Here is a 17,976-nt window from a genome sequence, read left to right as displayed (position 1 = left end):
TTCTTCCACTTACTCACTGAACTTATGGGCAGTTCAAAAGACTTTTTGTAGTCCAAAGAAGATTTCCAAGGTTCTATCAAAACAACCCCTGGAATAGATCTTCTATAAAATACCACTGTTACAAATATAAGTAAACAATCGGAACAATAGAATGCTACAATCATATCTTCCACTCCCATCCCACTTTGATAACTTAACCAAGTTTACGCATCTACTGAAACTTACAAGATTCACAACAGGAGCACATTTATTCCAAAAATCTAATGAACAATAGAATGCTACAATCAGAGATCGATTCTTCAGTAACATATGATTCAAAGTTTTAATTCTCATATCATATTTGTTCCTTTTTAATTTTCCTTGAATTTTCTAGACTAAAATTGTCCCTCTTTTAGAATTGCTTGGCGCTTGGGTGCTAAGAAAATGTGGGAAAATAAAAGGAAATATGGTTTTTCTATTTTTTGCTTTGTTTGGTTGATAAGAAATTAGAAGAAACTGAAAGCTGACTGAATTGAACCGATTGAAATGCAGTCACTTCGGTTTGGTGAGTGCCAAATATGGCAAAAACTGAAAACATCAATTTGATGGAAAAATTGAAACTGACCAATTTCACCCCTAGTCATAAGTATTCTAATACTGTGTGCTCTTTAATCAATAAACCAATTGAAAAGAAAAGCTTTCATTTAATAACACAGAGATCGCATAGGCAACCATGTATAATGCCATACTAACAAAGATGTACACATATCCAAACGCAACAAATTAGAATTCTAAAATGATCAATATGGTCGCTTAAACAACAAAGTACAAAGGATTCAAAAAATCAAATCGAATCTAAACAGAGAATATACAAAAAAATCTTGAGAGTGCAACATCAGCGTGCAGATCATCGGTGATACTTGGACTTCTTGGCGAAATTAATGTCAGGCTCAGGCTTAGGCATGTCTCTCAAATCTACCAATTGAATCTTTCTTTTGGCATTTTGAACTTGTTGGTACCTCAATTGTAGCTTTCTTTTTGAGGATTCCAATTTCAACTCTAATGAGTTTCCCTTCTCCTTTCCCTTCTCTTCCTTTTGGATCTCTTGCTTCTCAGAACATGTGTTGATGGCTTGAGTTGATGAACTTGATTCCATCTGTTGTTGTTGAGCTTTCCTTTGCCGCCATGCAGCCAAATTGATCTTGACCACAATCCTCTCTTTCTTTGTTATCCCATCATCACCGTTCATCATGGTGGTACTAGAACAACAAGAGTCAGTAGTGCAAGTGAAATCCGTAACATTCTTTGCATCACTCTCCTTGTTATAGTCCTCCAACTTGAAGTCTTTAGGAACCTTCATCCTAATAACATTGCATGCTTTCCTTTTCTTTTCACCGTTCATGGCGGAACTACTGGTACTGGCAGTAGTAGAAGACAACATTGAGATTGCTGATTCCTCATCATACCCAGAACCAGAAAAGAGCGTCTTCTTCTTCTTGTTGCTATTCAAGTCACGATGCTGCATTCTCATACGAGTGCTCGCATCTAAACCCAAAAGCACAGACATAGCCATGGCCGGTTGGCTACTGAAAACTTTGGCGAGAGAGAAAATCTTGGAGAGAAAGTAATTTGTTTCTTTTTTGCTTTTTTTTGGTTTTGTTGCTTTAATTTAGTTTTTTCTCAAAGTCAGATATTAATACAAAATAGAACCGACTTCAATGAATGTAAAACCTTGTAGGACTAGGATTTTAAAACCTAGTAGGCCTAGGAGTTCTAGGTTTCCAAAAACTAGTAGGCAAGAATTGCATGATACGAAAGGCTTAATAAAAGTAATGGCGCGTGTACTCCATAGTCCGTGTAATACAAAGGGCTTAGTAAAAGTAATGGCGAGTGTAATACAAAGGGCTTAATAAAACTATTTTTTGTAAAATAGTTTATACTTATAACATTATTTTGCTAGAAATATCCGGCTACACCTTAATAAACCGTATTAAAGTTTAGTTTAGTTTAGTTTGACATTGTCAAAAAGTTACTTCTCTTTGTTGCATAACCTTAGGGCAGCCCAACATAATCTATGGCAAAAATTTTATGTAGGATCTTTAATATGTAAATATTAATTAAATAAAGTTAATTAATATTAATCAAATTAAGGTTAATTTGATACATTAAATGCATAATTTGATGAATAATACTAACTAAATTAATGTTAATTTCACATAGAGCATTGAATATCACAGTTGAACCATAAATATTAATAAAAAGAAATAGAAATATAATATAGTTAAAAAAATGTAATTTATTTTGAATATATGACGATGCATAAAGTTGTGATCTAATTTTTAATTTTATATCTTGTTTTTAAGAGAGGGATATATATATATATATATATATATATTATATTATTTGGTGTGTGGTTTTGTAGGATATCAGTTTACAAAAATTAAATTCTCAAACTATTAGGGGAGATTAATCTATAATTGATGATTTAACACATTTACAACATTTTTTTGAAACATTTCAAGGTTCTATTGGTCTCGTATTTTAAGAGTTTTAATAGGAATGAAAAGGAAAAATACGCTAAAAGCACTATAAAAACAACCTTTAAAAAATTTGTAGTATCCTTAACATTACTATTTTTTTTAAAAAAAAATGGCTAAATCTTTAAAAAATATATATAATTTTATAAAAATTTAGGTATTTAACCATAGGAAGTGGGGCCTTTTTCCCCAAGGGGAATTTATTTTTTTGGTGGGGCCTTAGGCCGGCCTTGTACACCCTATGGTTTTCCATATAAAGGGAGCAAAGGCTCGTTTGTGAAGATGATGATTATTCTCTATTAAAGGTACTGGTAGAAATAAATTTATGTTCTTATGTTAATCTTTTCTGCCTTCCAACATTGGTATTGAACCGAAACTTTGTGCCTCTATTTTCATGCATTAGGTTGGTTATTTTAGAAAATTAATTATATGGCTAGAATGTACGCCTCTTAAGCTATGAAATATGATTTTCTTGATTTATTTATAAAATGAAAAAGACATAAAGGATCGAATTTTGAGTTGAGATTTTTGTTTTTCTCAAAAATGAGGGTTTTAGAGGTTGAAGACAACCTCCAAAGGGGAGGCCTACTTGGGCCACTGGAGAGTACATCAAGTGGAGACTTTTCCAACAGTTGGTCTCCCTCAAAATCACCACCAACAGATTGTACAACAATACTATAAATACGATAAATTATGCCTTTTAAAAAAAAAAAATATTATAGCATGTTAAGATGACAAGTTGTGATTTAAGTAATATCATTTTTATTGTGACCATTATTGCTTAGATAGAGTTGAGTTGGAGCTGAGTAATTTCATTTGATGTGAGTATATAGTTTAGATTGAAGCAAATGGACACCACTTTAGGTATTACATATTTATTTATCAGTAAAGTTAGGGTCATAACAAAAATCACAATATTTTCAAAACATCGCTTTACAATTTTCCTTCTACCTTACATCTGTGCCCATCACAATCTATTATTAAATTTTGTTTTAATGGTATATGTATGAAATGGTAGGCAAATAAGGTGTTATTGTATATCTTTGTTAGTTTTTTTTTTTATTTTTTTATTTTTTTACATTAATGGGGTAAGAGGATTTCTACTCTTATATCGCCTTTATTGGAATTGGAAATACGAAAAAGTGGTAGTTGAATTATAAGAAAAATAATTTAAAAAAGGCATTTAATCACAAACCCAATCTAATAAATGACTCGTTCTTAAAAACAGTAATTAAAAAAAAAAAAAAAAACTAACGACTTGCTAACAATTGTGCGACTGTGAATGGCTTCTACTTTTTACTTGCTACTAATCATATGAATCCATAACTTTTCTGGTAAGTTTTTTATAGTTGAATAAAAGATTAGGAGTTCAATTTTTACCTATATCAAAAATTAATTGATGTCTTAACCTGATGATGATAAAGAGCAAAAACATAAATTGAAACTCTAAAAAAAAAAAAAAAAAAATGGTTAGCTTTAAATTGGGGTGAAAATTGGTCTGTCACGTTGGCCCAATTGATTTGGTGTTTTAACCGATAACCCAGTTTTGCTTTGAACTTTGTTATCAAAAAAAAAAAAAAAAAGGTTTTGCTTTGAAGGCAAACGAAAGGTATAAATACTACTATTGGAAAGAAACCCTCTATTATTGTATAAAGAATCAGAAAAAGGTTGAGGAAATTGCTTCGTTCCACGAACAGTAAAGAATCATCTTCCTCTTCAATGACGCTCTATTTTCTCTATTGCTTTGATTGTAGGGCTTCTTTGAACCCCCTAGAACTACTTCCAACCACAATTTATACCTTACCCTGACCTGGGTTTTCACCAAATTCAATCAAACCCAGTCCAGCTCCAACAAGGTATTGTCTTTCTGTTTCATCCTCAAGCAATTTTGATTGATTGCTATCTGTTTGTTGAATTGACTGTGAAAAGTTATTCAATGCATCCAACAGCTTTTGTAGAAATGGCTGTTCCACAAGTCAACAAGAAACTGCTTGATGAACTTGAAGCCATGGGATTTCCAAGGCCAAGAGCAACACGAGCTCTTCATTTTTCTGGTCTGTCTATTTTTGTTTTCCTAATTGTGAATGAACATGAATAAATGTTTGTGTTAATAATCAGGTAATTCTAGCTTAGAGGCAGCTATAGAATGGGTGATTGATCATGAGAATGACTCAGACATTGATCAGATGCCCTTGGTATGAATATGATTTCTCATCTTCGTTCTCTTCTTTGCTTACATTGCACATGGATTTTTATTTACTTATTTTTGGTATTCTTATTCAATGATATCCTTATTTTTAAACTTCAATCTTTATCAAATAATGAAGTCTCTAGTATAGTACCATATCCTCAGTCATGCTGAGAAATAACACTAAAACTATAGTTTGAAGTGGGTTTGTGTTTCACAAAACCAAAATATTTGATATTCACATTGTATCTTCTTGTATACCTTTTTTTTTTTTCCTTCCTGGGTTAATAAGTCTAATATTCAAAGGGGCAAGATGCCCAACAAAAAGAAGAATTCCTTTAAAATAAAAGAAAAGAAGTGAGAAAAATAGAGATAAGGTTATTGTATGGCATAGTCGGCTATTTCATTTTGAATAGAACTCACAAATAATTGTTAAAAAAAAAAAATCCTGATCCCAATTGCTAATTTTGATCTTATCCGTCAATTTTAAAAGATTGCTTGGGGACTCAAAACTGTAATACTCTTGGTTTGATATTGAAATAAAGAGAAACATTTTAAATAGAACATATATTGGCCAGTAATCTTCAGCTTTTTTATTTTGGGTATATCTACCAGGTGTCTGCTTATTATAAGATAGAGGGTGTTCATACAATTGAAATTCTTTCTCATATACATGCTTGTTTAGCGGACGGTTTTGATTGGGTAGTAAGAGCTGAAGTTTATACGGAACAGTCAATTGTTGTTTAGCTAAGTATCTTTTCTAATATGATCTTGTTTTTATCAGTTTGTTTTTGTGGGTAGCTTTTGAGATTTGGAATTTGACTTTATCTTTGCTTCTTGTAAACTCCGTTTCATTGAAAGGAGGTGGAGAGAAAAAAATTGTCTTTGGTGAATATGTTGATACATTTTTTACATGAACTTATAAAATCTTTGGTGTTGCACATACTGCCACTAGATTAGTTTGCTTGACTGTTTAACTTCTCCCAGGTAGCAGTGGATATTGATCTTGACTCACCTCAACCTTTCGATATCACAGAACAAATGAAAATAAAGGCACAGGAACTAAGGTTTCCTTTTCTGTTTTTCTAGAACTCCCCCTCAGATTCTTTCTCCTCTTTTGACCTTTTATATATATTTCTTTAATCTGGTTGAATATTTGAAAAAAAATTCAGATTGATCTTACTATTTATGGCTAACTGTTTCCTTTCCATGACTACTTATGTTGTTGAGTTTCAGGAATAAAGAACATAAGAAGAAAGAAGTAGAAGAAAAGAAACTGAAAAGGCAAAGGGAGAAGGTATTATGCAGTTATTTCTATGGTTTTCTCTTTCCTTATTTGATAGCTTCTTTATGGCTTTACCTTGCCTTTTCTAAATCTTGTTAAGAATTTTGATTACTCTTTTAACTTTTTTACTGCTTTTTCTCTAATGGAAGACAAGAGAAATTTGGGGAGGGGTGGGGGTAGATACTAGATAGTTTAAATTGTGCTTTAAAACACAAGTACAAAATGTGTATAGTATGAGAAATTTTAAAGTGAAGTTGGCAATTTATTAGTATCAATTGATAAATAATTAATCTCTTTAAAGCTTGCCTTGGTGTGATGGCAAGTGCCTTCCACCAAAAGTAGGTTGCAGGTTTGAGTCTAAAAATCAGCCTCTCCGAAAAAATGGGGGTAAGGCTGCCAATCAATCACCTCTCCTAGATCTCACAATAGTGGGAGCTTTGTGCACTGAGTATGACCTTTTCCTTTTTTAAAAGCTTGCATATATTGCCTATTGGTTCATAAAATATGACATTAGGAATAATATGCAACTTTCTATTGTACAAATAATGATTAATGCAAGTTTTTCTACATATATCCTTGCAATTTTCTCCTAAGTAGACTCTTCTAGACAAGAAAATTACCATGATTATAATGATAAATTCAATATCAGTGGAACGTGAATGGCAGCTCCTTTTGAAGAATTGTAAGAGGCAAAAAGCTGGTTCTAATGTTCTAGCCATAAAATTTGGAGCGTTTTGGACTCTTGGGATCTTGCTTAGCTAGCCTAAATTGAAGAGTCTTATTTTATTGTTTATCTAAGTAATGTTGTTTCTTGTATAGTTTTAATTAATCTTTACTAAAGTCGGGGTAATTTGATAATTTCTAGATTCTTGGGATTTGGCTGTACCAAAGGCCCATGAATCGTATTTTATGTTTTGAACTCCCTTTCTTTTTATTCCAACTACAAGATTAAGTGTTGAACTAGCAACTATTCCAACTACAAGATTAAGTGTTGAACTTGAAACATTTGCTAGTCACATAGAGGAAATTCATGATAACTTACGAAGAATTGTTGCCCTTAGGAATGAGAAATACAAGGCTCAAACTAATATTAGAAGATTATTTTCCGAATTCAATGAAGGAGATATGATTATGGTTCATATATGAACTTGGTTTAGTATTCTTTTTCTTTTTATTTACAAAAACTTAGTATTTATAGGCCTTTATACTATAAATTCATTGAGAGATGTGAGTTTTAATAAAATTATAGTAACATTTTTTTGGGAAAATAATTATAGTAGGTTTCTTAAAACCTTGCCTAGGTTTATCATTCAATTCATCGTTTTACTATCAATCAAACATCAAATTCTTTTTAGGATTCATCAAGATTCAATCCTTTTTAATTATCTAACCTTAAGTTCTTAAATATCCAAACCCATTCAAGAATATTTCGAGAACATATCAAGAAGCCTAATATAGTTGAATTTCTTAAAGATCCTATATCATGATTCCTATGTTCTTTTTACCCCTGAAAGACATTATTCAACGGTGAACTTGCCATAGCTCTTTTATATTTTAGAACATATTATTGCTGCTTCATTGGTTGGTTTTTGTCAAATCAAACTCTTCTGTTTGTACTTTGGGATTTTGTTAAGTGCTCATTTCATGTACTTGGCATTTATTTATAAAGACCTTGGTTGTGCTATTGTTCCAGGTGAGGATTCGAGCTAGTAAGGACCTCATTGAGGCAAAGCGAATTCTAGAAAGCAATGAAAGACAACGGTCTGTCTTAATTTAGTAATTGCTTTTTCTATTTGGAAATTTTATGTCTATTTATCTCTTTTTGTCTTTAAATACATTAGATTGTATTTCCTTCTAACTTAAATATTAATATATTCATTTTTTTTTTCAGTTATTTAGCCTTGAAAAAGAAAAGAAAAGGAGGAAGAAAAAAGAGCAAGGGAGAAAATACTTAAGAAACTAGAACATGATAAGGTGCTTGAAAATTTTTTCCACATTTCATTGTGCTTAGAACAATTGTTCATAGATTATAATTTTTTTCTAGTAGATTATGTTTGCGTTTGGGAATCATTGAAAACATTTTAGCTTTTAGCTTTTTGTCCTTTTTTTTTTGTTTGCAAAAAATCTAGCTTTTAGCTCTTTGTAATGCATTTAACATAAAAAATAAAAATAAATAAATAACGTAAATGTTATCAAAACCTATATCTTTTGATAAACACTATGCAAATAAGTTACCGAAAACCCACAATTCCCAAACAAAAACTATATATTATAGATTTCGCTATCGTTGTTCTTAATACACCTTTTCCCTAGGGCCTACCCATTTCTATGGAAGGAGAATTTTTTTTCTTTATAGTATTTTATGGTCAATAAAACTAGAGATAAATATGTATTTTGTGGAAGTTGTGCTAATACAGGAAAAAAGTTTTCAAAAAATATTCTCAAAGAACTTGAAGTAAGCAGCAACCAAGAATAGAAGAGAGACTAATGGGTTTTTATTTTATTTTAAATTTTATCAAGTGATAATTTAATAATTTTTAGTTCATTATTCCTGATTTGAGGTTTAATACCTTTCTCAAGAATTTTCCATGACTCAAAAAACTATGCATGTCTTCATGGGTAGAAAGGAGGTCAAAACTTGGATTGCCACCAGAAAGTCTACCTGTAAAACCTTCCTCTCATTTGTTGCAGGAAAAAACGGTATGGTTATTTTGAAAGTGATGTTTATAGAACTTAGCACTCTACTGTGCCATTGCATAATATAAATTTCTTTACTTGAACTACAGGGCAGAGTTATTTTGATGTTGTTCTTTTTATTATTAGTTGCAGACATCATTGCCTGTGAAGTTTGTAACAAATGTAGAGCAGATGAGACAATGTTTAAGGTCTCTTAAGCGCAATCACCAGGTAAATTGCTCATAGTGTAACAAGCACAAGAGTTCGGAGACATTTCAAAAATAGATTGGTTTATGTGTTTTATGACGTTATTGTAGAACCATCACATTATAAGTGGTTTCCTAAACTATTTTTAGCAACTTCATTCTGAGGTTAGAGTGTGCTTCAATTTCCTCGTTATATGTTTCAAAAGCAAAGCATAATGTTGAAGTTTTCCCGAATAAAAATTCTGGTATTGTGGACTTCTTATATGTGAAACATTTAATCAGAGGGTGGGTTTTTTTTTTTTTTTTGGAAATCCATTGGTTAAAGATCTCCACAGATAAATTGTCACAACAATGAATTTCCTTTGCATCTGAGTTTTCAGATAAATGGGAGGTATTATATCTTATTATTTACAAGATAGATAGCTCTCCAAGACCTTGTACTAAAAAGCTCGTTGCTTTACAGTCAAATACTTAAAGAAAGAAAGCGCATGCTTAAAAGCCTTATAATTAAACTAAGGTGAAGGTGCATGCACCTGTTATAGCATAAATAATACGCATAGGATATTTTTAGGGTGCCCACCATAGATATTTTTTGTATTTCTTTGACTTGTGAACTTTAGGTTTCACCAGTCCCAAATGTAGTCCATTTTTGTTAGCTAAGATTGTCACATTCTATTTCATTAACTTCTATATTTTACATGTTACTCTATCAGCAGCCTGATTCCCCCTGCCTTTTTTTATTTATTCATCTAGAATGATGGTGCCAGAGTAAGGAGGGCCTTCGAAACTCTTTTGATCTATGTTGGAAATATCGCAAAAAATCCTGATGAGGAAAAATTTAGGAAGATTCGACTTTCTAACCCATTATTCCAGGTAAACAATTTATTTGATTGATGTGGTTGTTTTGTGGGGGGGTGGTTGGGGGCGGTGTTGTTGCTGAGGTTGGATCATGTTGTTTAACCCTCCATACCAACTATACAAGTAATTTGAGCTGATTGAATCAAGTAGCGACCATTTGTTATCTCCACCAAAGTCCAGATTGTCCTTTTGATGGAAACTTTTGGGATGGGTTATTGCCACAAGACATTGGTAATGCCAAGTTATTTTCCATGGAAATTAGGTTACTTTTGGTTTGGTTTTGGATTATTATTGGGTTCACTTTCACGATTTTTAACTAATAAAAAATAATACATTAATTCGCTAGGTTCATTTGTGTGAAAAATGTAGCCTCATTAGTCTCATGATGAGAGCCAAGAGCTCTCCATCCTGAACGTTGGATCACCATATTTAGTTTTTCTTTTGATCACTACTGTCAAGTAATGCATAAATATGGCGAGTGTTATCCTCTTTGTAGCCTTACATTGAACGGTCTTAATATCTACTGCTTTTATGATCTGTCACTATTTCTTGCTACACTTGTAGACCAGGATGTTCCTCTGTATAAACACGATATACCCAAAGAAAAAAGAGAAGGGTTTCATAAACATGGCTAAAATCTGGCATATAATATTTTTTTATGTTTTTCTTGGTTCAGGTGTACTTTGTATTGTAAGATTTCTACTCTATTTATTTATGAAAGTTCAAAAACGTGTACAAAGACACCTTTGAACGTTTAGACCCCCAAATTATAACTTAATCAATTCAAGCAATAAGTCAAACAACTAGTGTGCGGAAACTTAACATATGCTATAACATGAAATTGATTAAATACTATCTAAGCCATAACAAATTAAAATCCACAGCAGATAAATAAAAGGCAAAGATAGAGAGGAAGGAAGATGCAAACACAAAGACAACACGCGATGTGTTATCGAAGAGGAAACCGAAGCCCTCGGCGAAAAACCTCTCCGCCGCCCTCCAAGCGGTAATCAATCCACTAGAAAATATAGTTGGGATACAAGGACAGCAATAGACCCTCCAAGCCTAATCTACCCAGTGCACCTAAGCCCTCCAAGCTTCTTGCTCCAACGAGGTTGCGCCGAACCTTTTTCTTTTCTAACTTCCCGGATTCCGCTACTACACCGTAGCATCAACCAATGAAGATTGGCTCCTTCCTAACTGCTTCCCAGAAATCCAAACAGCAGTCTCACAATGATGATGATGGTGAGAATCTGGTTTGGTATAATGCCTCTCAAGGATTTGACAATGGAGAGGAAGAGAGTTGAGGAATTTGAAGAGATTCTAAGGTAGAGATTGTGGGTGAAACAATCTGGTTTTTCTTTAGGGTTTCTCTCTCAAAATTCTCTCTGGAAGCTCTCTTTCAATCGTGGGTAATAGGGGTATTTATACTCGAGTGGAGAGGAATGTGAAACGTCAGGTTTTTACAAAACAGGGGGTGACTCGCGGCTTGACCTCGCGGTTGACTGAGTCGCGAGATCCAGTCGCGAGATAACCGTATGGCCAGTTGTCCTGTTTTGTCCTGTAGTGCTCCAGCTAGCAGACTGTTCATCTTCCAGCATGCTTGGCACGTGTGTAGCTTCTGGCGGCTTGAAGCGCGAGTCACCCGCGAGTCCCAGCCGCGAGTCTCTGTTTTCTTGCACACTCTTGAGCAAACTTCACTCTATCTCACTCACTACCCTTACATCAAACCCACCTAAATACAGGGTTACTAAATGCTGAATTACAAGCAAATTTGGCACGGAATAAAGCCAATTAGATGGTTGAATAAATTCAACCTTACAATCTCCCCCTTTGGCTATTCCGTGACAAAACCCTAAAACAGACTCTAGACTTAACATGTGAGTTGGGAACAGTTGAACAAAACTCACTCACACCTAACTCTAGAAGCTGTGACGCACTTGAATCATATGAACATAATACTCCTGAAACACAACAATACACCATGATCATTGTAAGCAGAAAATTATAAAATGCATATGAAACAGGCAATAAGTGATCAAGCAAAGATGGAGTTATGAAACAAACCATGGCTTGATCAACCAAGTGAACACCACAAGGTAGTGATCACAGTGCTCATTCACACTTGGAATGAACACAAGGACATACAAGTTAACAAGCACAAGGCAAGACACTTGTATGTTCAACACTCAACCAATGCATATCACACAAGGCATATGCATCTAGGAACAATCCTACAAGGGCACAAGAGTGACAGTACATAAACCAAAATGCAGAACATTTAGATTAAAGTACTGATTTCAACATAGCATAAAGGCTGCACTAGGCAAGGTACATACCATAAAGCCTACAAACTATGCAAAAAACATAAACCCTAAAAGCTTACAAAAGCACATGGGTACAAACACAAACATCCTGAATAACAGTTTACAAAACAACGTAAAGTGAAAACTTAAGCTGAAGAATGTAAAGACACTCCCCCTTAGGTAAAGACTCCCCCTCTGATCATGCCTATCTCTCCCCCTTTTTGTCATGGAATAGGCTAGTCATCCTCTTCCAGCTTTCTCTGAATTTGATCCAATTGAGTCTGAAGAGAAGTAAACTTCATATCCCATCGAGTGCTTTGATGGTGTAGAGAAGCTGTGAGCCCAGACATCTTTGTATTCAACTCGTGGACAGAGGATACAATACGTTCAAGTTTCCCATCCAGGGAGAGAGAGCTAAACTGAGAGTCACTGTGAGATGCAGAAGTTTCTGGTTTGGCTCTCTTCCGACTATGTCCAATGCTTGCATTGAATGTACGCATGTTGATTGGACTTGGTTTGGACATAGGAGATTCATCAGCCATTGGATAAATTCCCTTGAGTTTCAAGATCCGTGAAATGAGACTGCAGAAAGGAACGCATATCCGAGACTCAGTTCGAAGAACCGTTTTGCGCAGTACATGAAAGATATGAGCACAGATGTCGATTTCCACATCAGAGATTAGATCATGAAGAAACAAAGCCCGTCCGAGGTTCATATACCCAGTGCTGGATAAAGGGTACAAATTGTGAAACATTACAATTGTAAGCACTCTCAGTTTTGGAGAAAGAGAAGAAACACTGATAGATTTGCCATTTGGCGAGAACTCCAAGTCTTGACCAAGACTTTCCTTGAGAAGCTCCTCATCAGGACAGAGATCATCGTAAACTGGTGAATGTCGGAAAATGGGTCTGTTGATGTGAAGAATTTCAGCCAGATATGCAGGAGAGACAGAAAAGCTCTTTTTACGAACCCAGCACTTAAGTTCATCTCCTTCCACAATTGCGTTAGCATAAAATTCTTTTACCATCTCTTCATACGCGTCACCCGGATCAGAGAGAAGGTAATTCCAATCCTTGTGAGCAAACCATTTTGGAATGTCAGTGTCATGAAGTGAGGGCTGATCCAAAGCTCTCTCTAGTAATGGTTTGGCATGAAGAAAGAAATTCTCATAAGACTGATAGGCTGCATATGATCTGAACTTGTCGGGATCGAATCTCTTTGATGAAGAGCGAGTCCCTATTGGTTGAGATGGAAAATCATCAACATCAATTACTGGTTCCTTCCCTTTGGAACTACCTCCTTTTACAGCAGCTTTCTTAAATGGTGACATGACCAGTCTTCGTGAGAAGCTTTCCAAGCAGTTGGTGAATGCACCAATCATCTTCATCACGTTCATCATTCCGGGATCACCATTCTGATCTCTAGGTTGATCTCCAGCCCAAATTCTTCTGTCATTTCTAGGTCCTCCAGACCTTTGAGGAGTTGCACTATTCTTTGCTCTTAGCTTTTGGCAATTTGGTCGAGTATGCCCTTGAAGTCCGCAATAGTGGCACACATAAGTTCCTCTCGGACCTCTTTGTGGTCGAGGACGTGACTTGGCACGAGATTCAGATCTGCCTGCAAACTGATTGCGAGGATTTAACATCCGTTGGTTCACCAAATTCTTCTTCTCCTCCACCTCGAGCTTCTCACAAGTAAGATTAGCTGCAACTGGAGCTTCAGCCTTTACAAACTTCACTTCTTTATTGACTTTTCCAGACGAACTACCTCCTCCGGTATATCCTAATCCGGATTTGTCTGAAAAGCTCTTTTGAGATGAGATTACATCATCTAGCTTCTTGGTGGTGACCCTCTCTACTCTAGCATTTGCTTGCACAACCTCACTCTCAAGAAATCTTACTTTTGTGTAGGCTTCGGACAACTCTCCATTCAGAGTTTCTATCTCACATTTGGCCTCCTTATATCGAATTAGGAGACTTTTGTAGTCCTCCTCAGCCTTCTTCATTTTTCTCACAGCAGCCTTGGCCACCCTTGTGTATTCCCCGGACTTCTCCAAGAGTGAGTTATACTTCTCCTGAAGATTCGCTGTGCTTCCATCTTCTTCAGCATCCGATTCTTCAATAAGTCCTAGTGATTCATCATCACTATGTTCTCCAAGGTCTCGCACAAGCAGGTTCAGCTCATCTGAAGACTCAACATGAGCTATAGTCATAAAAGCCGAATAGTTCCCCTCTCCATCACAGCTCTCTTCAGACTCTGAGTCAGACGAATCCGAGTCACTCAAGGTCGTGGCATACACTTTACCTTTCGATTTCAAATAATTCGGACATTCCTTCTTGAAGTGTCCATGCCCGTTACATTCGAAACAAGTGACACCTTGTGTAGGTTGGGATTCTTTTCCATCTTTCCTTTTGAATTCCCTTTTCTCCCTTCCAGAACTTTGGAATTTTCTTTTATCATCAAATTTGCCATTATTTTTGAATTTCAAAAACTTTTTGAAATTTTTGACAAGGTATGCAACATCTTTGTCAATCACATCTTCTCCCGATGAGTCTTGATCTTCCACCTTCTCATTAATGGTCTTTAGAGCAAGAGATTTACTCTTCCGTTGATTGGGCAGCGACATCTCATAAGTCTGCAGAGAACCAACCAGCTCTTGCACTTTGATGTCATCGAGGTCCTTGCTCTCTTCAATTGCTGTCACTTTAGCTCGAAAACTTTCCGGCAATGATCGAAGGATCTTCCTTACAATCTTCGAGTCCTCCGTTTTCTCCCCCAAGTTGAACTTGCTGACAACCACTTCATTTAACTTCCCATAGAAAGAGTCAAAAGACTCATCCTCACTCATTTTGAGCTCCTCAAACCGAGTGGTCAGCATTTGTAACTTGGTGTCTTTCACTTTCTTCGTGCCTTCATAGGTAGTTTCCAAAATCTCCCATGCTTCTTTGGCCACGGTAATATGAGAAATCCTGTGAAATTCATCTGGAGAGACACCACAGAAAATAGCATTGAGTGCTTTACTGTTAGCATTAGATGCAGCAAGTGCTGCCTTATCCCATGTGGATTTTGCTGCCTCTGGTTTGGTCCAACCAATCTCAACAGCATCCCAAACGGATTCATCAATAGAACACAGAAAAGCTCTCATTCGAACCTTCCAAAAAGCATAATTACTACCATCAAAATATGGAGGTGCATTTAGGGATTGAGACCTATCCATCTCAAAAGAGAGTCAAGGATCACACAATGGTAATGAAACCAATATCAGTGTACCCGCTCTGATACAAATTGAAAGTTCAAAAACGTGTACAAAAACACCTTTGAACATTTAGACCCCCAAATTATAACTTAATCAATTCAAGCAATATGTCAAACAACTAGTGTGCGGAAACTTAACATATGCTATCATACGAAATTGATTAAATACTATCTAAGCCATAACAGATTAAAATCCACAGCAGATAAATAAAAGGCAAAGATAGAGAGGAAGGAAGATGCAAACACAAAGACAACACGCGATGTGTTATCGAAGAGGAAACCGAAGCCTTCGGCGTAAAACCTCTTCGCCGCCCTCCAAGCGGTAATCAATCCACTAGAAAATATAGTTGGGATACAAGGACAGCAATAGACCCTCCAAGCCTAATCTACCCAGTGCACCTAAGCCCTCCAAGCTTCTTGCTCCAACGAGGTTGCGCCGAACCTTTTTCTTTTCTAGCTTCCCGGATTCCGCTACTACACCGTAGCATCAACCAATGAAGATTGGCTCCTTCCTAACTGCTTCCCAGAAATCCAAACAGCAGTCTCACAATGATGATGATGGTGAGAATCTGGTTTGGTATAATGCCTCTCAAGGTTTTGACAATGGAGAGGAAGAGAGTTGAGGAATTTGAAGAGATTCTAAGGTAGAGATTGTGGGTGAAACAATCTGGTTTTTCTTTAGGGTTTCTCTCTCAAAATTCTCTCTGGAAGCTCTCTTTCAATCGTGGGTAATAGGGGTATTTATACTGGAGTGGAGAGGAATGTGAAACGTCAGGTTTTTACAAAACAGGGGTGACTCGCGGCTTGACCTCGCGGCTTGACTGAGTCGCGAGATCCAGTCGCGAGATAACCGTATGGCCAGTTGTCCTGTTTTGTCCTGTAGTGCTCCAGCTAGCAGACTGTTCATCTTCCAGCATGCTTGGCACGTGTGTAGCTTCTGGCGGCTTGAAGCCGCGAGTCACCCGCGAGTCCCAGCCGCGAGTCTCTGTTTTCTTGCACACTCTTGAGCAAACTTCACTCTATCTCACTCACTACCCTTACATCAAACCCACCTAAATACAGGGTTACTAAATGCTGAATTACAAGCAAATTTGGCACGGAATAAAGCCAATTAGATGGTTGAATAAATTCAACCTTACAATTTATATAGTTCTTTAGCTATTTAACACTTAATAGGATAGAGTTGGGAACTTGAGAGGAGGTATGGAATTTCTTGAGCTCTGTGGGTTTGAGAGAACAGAAGGAGACGAGTTCTTGTATCTTCCTGATGATAAGGTGACATGGAACTTCTAAACACAGTTGGGTCTGAATTGAAGTCTGCAATGACCAACCCCTTCTTTGGACTTCTAAGCGTGTAAGAGAGGATTGTATTGTGATTTTAGGTCAAATGACTTGGGTCTAAAACTTGGCCACGAAGAGAATAGTAAAAAATTACCCAATTGGAATGCCGTGTATATGTCTAGTATTTGGTTCCTCACCATGGCCATGGGCTTAAGAAAATTGTAGTGCATACAAAAGAAATGTGTCGCGAAAATGAGTATCAACAATTTTCATACCAAGATCTCTCTTAATTACTAATATTGAATCTCAAAAATTTTGAAAAAGTACATTTTAAATTTAAAACATGATATCAAAAGCTCAATGAATATTATTTAATTAAAATTTTAATATATAAAAATGTTGCACTTAAAATTGTACCCTTAGATCGCCAAATACATTGAGCTGCCCCACCCCTCCCCTACTAAAGAAAGCTGCACTAAGCCCATATAAAATTGTAATTTAGAACTAAAATTATCATAGTTTTAAATTAATCAACAATTAACTTAATTCTTAATCTATATTATATATAAGAGAATTCTCATCTTTATTGAATTTTTATGTGATTCAAAAGTACCCCCTAGACCTTACATTTAATAGGAATAAAACTTGAGGAACTTGATAAAACTATATCTCAAACTCCACGTAAAATGCCTACAAAATAGGTCATTCTCCTACTAATCCATATCTTCAAAACAAATTTATCCAAAATTTAAAAAAGAAAAATAAGGGTCTATGACTCTATGCAAAGCATGTGATGAGGCTAGTTTAATATAATTTATTTATAGGCAGAAACACCATTTTGGTCTTTACATTTTGGAGTTATGATTAATTTAGTCCTTACATTTTGGTAACAGTCAATTTAGTTCTTATTATTTTCAAATTGCAGTTAAATTGATCTTTACTGTTAACTCACTAACAAAAATATTTATGTGGCTAACAAATTGCACAGTTGGCATAATTAAACCTTACATGGCTTATAAAATAATTCGTATTTGAAAAAGCTACTCAGCATTTTAACAAATAAAAAAAGCCACATAAAAAAAAATAAATTAAAAAAAAAAAAAAAACAAACAAACAAACAAACAAGTATCAAATTGATGATTTTCTAACCGGAAAAAATAAAATAAATAAATAAATAAAAAATCATTTCCCTGTTACTAGAAACCAAACTCAACCCAGAATGGTAGAATCTCATATTTGGAACCCCTTCCTTTATCACCGAAATCACAGAAGACTGAACAAAACAAAAATGACTAAACCCATTACCGAAAACAAAACAAAACACAAAACCCATCACCGAAAATACAAATAAAAAATTTCTATAAAATAAGATCTTGCCCCATGTATGGCGATGACGACTACCTT

At 35.3% G+C, this 17,976-nt stretch overlaps 1 pseudogene; it reads left to right on the top strand.

Moving 5' to 3' along the window:
• The first annotated feature begins 4,132 nt into the window (after positions 1 to 4,132).
• LOC115959589 lies at positions 4,133 to 16,806 on the top strand (annotated as a pseudogene).
• Positions 16,807 to 17,976: the final 1,170 nt, after the last annotated feature.

The sequence above is a fragment of the Quercus lobata genome, chromosome 9 (assembly GCF_001633185.2).
Source record: "Quercus lobata isolate SW786 chromosome 9, ValleyOak3.0 Primary Assembly, whole genome shotgun sequence".
NCBI lineage: Eukaryota > Viridiplantae > Streptophyta > Magnoliopsida > Fagales > Fagaceae > Quercus > Quercus lobata.
Note: the sequence above shows the minus strand (reverse complement) of the source record. Positions and strands in the feature narration are given on the sequence as shown.